Source organism: Echinops telfairi, unplaced genomic scaffold, assembly GCF_000313985.2.
Source record: "Echinops telfairi isolate 266 unplaced genomic scaffold, ASM31398v2 ScPeMD7_20;HRSCAF=75, whole genome shotgun sequence".
In the NCBI taxonomy this organism is placed as follows: Eukaryota; Metazoa; Chordata; class Mammalia; order Afrosoricida; family Tenrecidae; genus Echinops; species Echinops telfairi.
Window position 1 is genome coordinate 3,986,177 of NW_022103917.1, and position 6,790 is coordinate 3,992,966.

Here is a 6,790-nt window from a genome sequence, read left to right on the forward strand (position 1 = left end):
GTAGCAGATGAACATTGGGTCTCCACTCAAGTACTCCCTCAATGCAAGAATACTTTGTTCTATTAAACTGGCATTCCATGATGCTCACCTTCCCGACATAATCGCTGAAGACAAAGCAGGTGCATAAGGAAATGTGGTGAAGAAAGCTGATGGTGCCCGGCTATCAAAAGATATAGCGTCTGGGGTCTTAAAGGCTTGAAGGTAAACAAGCGGCCCTCTAGCTCAGAGGCAACAAAGCCCACATGGAAGAAGCACACCATCCTGTGTGATCACGAAGTGCTGAAAGGATCAGTCATCAGGCATCAAAGAATAAAAAACCATATCATTGTGAATAATGGGGAATGTGGAGTGGAGACCCCAAGTGCATCTGTAGGTAACTGGACATCCCCTTACAGAAGGGTTGCAGCGAGGAGACTGGGCCAGTCAGGGTACAGTGTAGCAACGATGAAACATACAGCTTTCCTCTGGTTCTTAAATGCTTGCCCCCCCCCATCATGATCCCAAATCTACCTTACAAATCTGGCTAGATTAGAGGATGTACACTGGTACAACCCCTACAAACTCTGCCTCCATTGCTACCCAGCCCCCATGGGACTATTTTTATTTCACATTTTACAGGAGGTTCTAGCAAGGGGACACAGTCAAGAAAAATAAGTAAAAGGCCTCTAGACAGGCACTCAGCATACAACTGGAGAAGAGCTGCCAATGACATGGATGGAGCACAAGCTTCAAGACTGGGGCATGGTGTAAACTGAGAAGAAACAACTATAAACATCTATTAATTATTGGCATGTGAGGTGAAGAGGAATCAGGTTGCATTCAATGTTAAAAGGAATATATCTAGATTTCTTCTGAAGTGCAGAACTGCTAGTGATAGCTATAAAATTGGTAGTTGTCAAAAATGAAATTCACTGCATAAAGTTCTACATCCTAGGCATTCAAACTCACTGCCATCAAGTCAAGTCAGACTCCTAACAACTCTATAAGACAGAGTAGAACTGCCTCTGGGGTTTCCAAGCTTGTAAATCTTTACAGGACTACAAACTCTCATCTTTCTCCCATGGAGTGGCTGGCGGATAGTTTTGAATCCCTGTAACCCACAACCCCACCAGAGCTCATCTCCTGAGTATTAGTGACCTGAAATTGACTGGGATTGGCTATGGTTTCTTAGTTATGACACCCAAACCTAGATAGATGAAAGCCCTAAAAATATGGATTAACACGTTGGATATCTTCAAAGCTAAAAAAAATTGATCATGAAAGGACACTATCAAGATGTTTTTTTAATCATAGGATGAGGAATATATTTTCAAATTACATATATAATAATCTAATATCCAGAATATACAAGGAGCTCTTATAGCTCGACAAATAAAAGGACAGTTGGTTTTTAAAATGGGCAAGTGATCTTAGGAGAAAACTTTTTAATAAAGCTATACAAATGAGCACATTACATTTCTTGACATCACTGGAGATTGACCAAAAAGGCAATCCTGTTTTCATCTCTTATGTCTTATATGGACCCTATAGGACAGACTAAGAACCCTTAGTGGCAGCAGTGTAGACTTCATATTGGACTGTTCATCATAAGGTCAGCGGTTCAAACCAAGTTACTCATTGGGAGAAAGATGAGGAGGCCTGTTCTTGTCAATATTTATATACATCAAATTACTAACTTACATAAGTCATTATTTCCAAAGGCAGAATGAAAGTGTAAAATAATCTTGGAATTGTGGTGGCTATATCTGGCTCAGGCTCTGACAATTTCCATCATGAAAAACTATTACGCATCTGTGATTCTCAACATCCTGATTTGTAAAATTAAAAGTACAATTATTTCCTTACAGATTTGCTGTGATTTTTAAATTTTAGAAAAAGCATGTGAAACTAAGGGTTAAAAGGTCAAATTCTGTTAACATTTTTTCCCTTTATTTTAGTGAATCTCCCTTTCCTGGTGCTATGTTTGTTTTAAAGAGTTGGTTAGTTTTTCTCACATGACATTCTAAGTTGCCTAGGATCAATGTCTTTCTACCAGGACATGCAAATACATCATCATTATAATTTTACATCCATATTTTTCTATGTAATTTATACCAAAGAAGAGTAGAATGGAATGAACATTTATTGACTATCGGACAAGACACTCAGTGGTTTTGTTTGTTTGTTTTTACAATAGTCCTGTGAAGGAGAAATTATTATGCCATGATAGAGGTGAGATTTAGATGGCAGAAATTAAGTAAACTGCCTGTATTTTTCAGTTTGTCTATGGTATGGCCATGGCTGGGATCCATGTTGTCTGATCACCAACCTATCCTCAGTGAACTCGTGTTATGCCAGGAATAATCCACTCTTAAGTCCCAATGAACTAACCTGACCATCTATGCTCATCTATCTATTGCTTCTCAAGTTCCTTTGATGATCCTGATTGAGTCAAAACCGACTCAACATCACCTGCCAACATTTTTTATTCTGGTGGAACATAGATTTAGCTTCTCTCAGATGTATCATATTTGTCAGGCCTCTCATATATTTATCTCTTCTGAACAGGTGACAACTCCTTTCATTTCTGTCCCTGTCACACAAGATGTACATTTTATACAGAAATTGTGTGTTAGTCTGGGTTGGCAAGAGAAACAAATCCAGAGACACTCATACATGTGTAAGAGAGAACGTTATATCAAAGATCAATTGTACATAAAGGAAACATTCCAGCCCAGTCCAGATCAAGTCCATAAGTCTGATATTACCCGATATGTTGATACTAGTCCATAAATTCCTCTTTTAGACTCACACAGTCATGCAATGATGCTGGATGCAGGAAGATCAGAGGCCAGTGGGTGGTAAGTCTTGTGAATCCAGTGGTGGTGAAAGCATCTCAACTGGCATGGGTCTCCTCAAGTCTTCTTCAGCCCCAGGGCTCAGGCTCCATCAGCTTAGTTCCTTCTGGTTTATCAACAGGAATGTCTCTCAGGGAGACAAGCAGAGAGTCTTTGTGGGTCTGGCCTCCAGTAAGTTATTTATCTCTGTAGCGCCTCCAAATGAGGTCATCATGCTATGACCTGATTGACAGGCTAGACTCCACCCCTTTATAAGTTGACAGGAAATTATATAATTATTGGTACAATTTTTTAAAAAGCAACACACACATACACAACTGTAGTGATTACGTCCTTTAAGCTGTTAATATTTTACTATTTACCTTTCAGTCCCCCCCCACACACACACACACAGGACTTGGGTTTTATTTCCCAGGTGATTTAGACCTACGTAGTGGCAAGTTCAGAAAGTACAGTGTGTGCCACTGAAATTAATGTCAAAATCAGTTAAGCACAGTCAAGTAAATATTAAAACATGAACGTTTTGGTGCAATGACCCATGGAATCTTTAAAAAAAAAGGGGATCAGACTTGTCTTAGCTCTGTAAAATGGGACACATGTAACAATCATTTATTGTATGTACTCCTGTATAAGCCGAGTTTTTCAGCACATTTTTAATGTAGTTTTTGTGGTAAAATTAGGTGCCTTGGCTGATATTCGGATCAGCTTATACTCGAGTATAACCGGTTGTTCTGTCAGAGAGAATGGTGTTAGGACTCGACACAAACAACTATAGAAAGTTGAATTTTAACTAAAGAAGAGTAGCATTTACTAGAACCTTCCATCAGAAAGGAAAGGACAGGCTGTAGGGTGGATGTGGTAAGGTTTATTGATGAAGGTCTTAGAAGGATGATTATTGCTACCGTTGAAGAATGAGACAACTTTGCTGGCCTTATTTTTTCACCAGTGCAGCTTTCAGTTTTCTTAAAACTTTTTCATATTTGTTGTTAGGTGTTGTCAGTTATATACAATGGAACAAAACACCAAGCATTCTTGTACCATCCTCACAATTATCCTTATGCTCAATCCCAGAGTCCAAGGCACTGTTTCTGAGGCTTTTTAAATCTTTACAGAAGCAGACAGCCTCATTTTCCCCCGGCAGAGGGGCTGGTGGGTTTGAACTCCTTACCTTTTGGTTAACACTTCAATGCTTACCAAACAAGGCCAGCAGGGCTTTGTTTGTGCTATGTTTATGTTATTTTTGTTGTAAGGTGCCATTGATTCAGTTCCGACTCATAGCAACCCTACATACAGCAGAATGAAACACTGCCTAGTTCTGCACCAGCCTCACAATTGTTGCTATGTTCAAGCCTATCACTGCAGCCACTGTGTCAATCTACCTTGTCGAAGACCTTCCTCTTTTCCCATGCCCCTCTACTTTCCCAAGCAAGCATCATGTCCTTTTTCCAGGAACTGGTTTCTCCTCAAAACATGTCCAAATTACATGAGACACAATTTTGTTGTCCTGGCTCCTTAGGCGCATTCTGGCTATACTTTTTCCAAGATTTCAAATGCATTGATTTTTCTATGGTTCTCTTTATTCAAAGTTCAACTTTCACATTCATATGAGTTGGTTGAACTGACTGGAAGAGATATGTATATGTACCAATTTTAAAGAAGATGAGCTAACAGAATGCTCAAATTATAGAATAGTATCATTAATATCACATTCAAGGAAAATGTTTCTGAAGTTCATCCAACAACGGTTCCAGTAGTACATTGACAGGGAACTGGCCAATGTTCAAGCCAGATGCAAAAGAGGACTCGAAACAAGGGTTATCATTGGTAATGGCAGATGGATCTTGGTTAAAAGCAAAGGCTACCCAAAAGATATTTACTTGAGTTTTATTGACTATGAAAAAGTATTCTTCATATGTAGGCCTCACACTTTTCTTGTGTTTCAAGAAAACATATCAAGTTTGCCCATTTGGAACCTTACAAAATAAATTGCCATTACCTTTTTAGCTGACCTGTCTGGTTTTTTTTTTCTTCAAGACAATTCATCCAAGAGAATTTCATTGGAAAACCTTACCCTATCTCTTCTCCACATCATGATATTACAGCCTTCAGATATTTATAGACATAAAGGTAGAGAAACAACAGCTTCATATTTTGAGATTTTTGTTTAATAAAGGGCTATATAATTTTGTAGCAATTCTTTTGGACTTACTTTTTGTATACATGCATAAACATTTAAAGAAAGAGTTTAAAACTTTGTATAAAGGAACTATTGAAGAGAAATAATAGAAGTTCTCCCAAGATTCTATGAAAACAACAAAAATTAAATAATATTGAAATATGTCCAACTCAATTATAAGTAAAAACATTGAGCATGTAAATAAAGATACCAAATGTTATGAAGTCCAAAGCATTTGTGTGGCCTCTGACCTCTCCAGAATAATATTCAATACTAAAAAATAGTGGCTCAGTGGAAGAAAATAAGTGTGATTCCTGAAATCTATACATAAAAAGAGCTCTTTTTCAGGAAACAATGAAAAACCAAAAGAAAATTATAACAAAGACATAAACTCTTAAGAAAAATGTATTCATATCGATGCTGAGTTTGTCATCTTTCATGGTTGAGAATCAAGTACAGTCTTCATATCTGACAAATAATAATAGCGGATATGTATCTAAAGGTATAACCACTAAGAAAAAATATTAAAAGCAAATTGGGGAAGGCAAAGATGAAAGGAAAGCAACAGAAAGGTCAAAATAAATTAAGTGTACACATCAGAGCCTGAACCACCATAAGGAAAATAAATAGGGAAATGATAACCTGCTCATAAATATTTGCACATATGTCACAACCACCCCCCAAAAATCCCCAAATCTCCAAGAGAAAAGCACTGTGCCGATCGATACTTTCCCTGATTGTAATCCAGCAGTAGTCCCTTGTTCTGTGGGAAAGACTGCCTCTTGAACTATGCACAGATTCTATGTCAGCACAAAGAATTTCCATCTTCTCAGTATTAACCACAGTTTGTTATGATCTACAGAGTTGAATGCCTATGCATAAACCATCAAACCCAAGTAAACATCTTTCAGATATTCTCCACTTTCAGCCCCAATTCATGATATAAGCAATGTCATCATCAGCAACATTTTATTTGCATCTGATTGGTTCCCCTTTCTTTGGAATGGCATAACTATGGATCTCTTCCTGTCATTTGCCCAGGAAGCTGTTTCCAAATTTCATAGCACAGTTGAGTGAGTGCTTCCACCACTGTATTTGCTTGATGAAGCATTTCCATTGCTCTTCTTTCAATCCTGGAGCCTTGTTGTTCACTAATGGCTTCCATGCAACTTGGACTTCTTCCTTCAGTACTGTTGGGTTTTGATCAGATGCTACCTCTTGACGTTTGACTGTCAACCAATTATTTTTTATATAGTAACTACACATCCCTTCCATCTTCTTTTGATTCTTCCTACATCAGTCAACATTTTGTCCATAGAATTCTTTAACATTTTTTGGGTCCTTATCAAAGATCCTAGAGATCAAAAATCAGACCTTGATCTATTTACAGGTTTTTCTTTCTGCTTATTTTTTTTCTTTTAATTAATGTATTCTTCTTTGAGTAATTGGTTTCCTTTTTTGTTGCCATCGCTGTGTTCTCACTGATCGCCTATCTTGTTATGGCTTGGTTTTTGATGCATATTTTATCTCTACAGATCTATTGAGATAAGATAGACTGGATGAATAGTCTGGAGGAGAAAACAACAGGACCAACTGTTCCAGGGGGACACAGGAGAGGTGGAGGTGGGGGTAAGGAGGTGGTGCTCACCAACCCAGGGACAGGGGAGCAACAAGTGATCCAAAAACAGTGGCAAAGAGGGTGTGAGAGGCCTGGTAGGGATTAAGAAAGACAATGTAACTAAGGGAAATCACTGAAACCCAAATGAAGGCTGAGCAT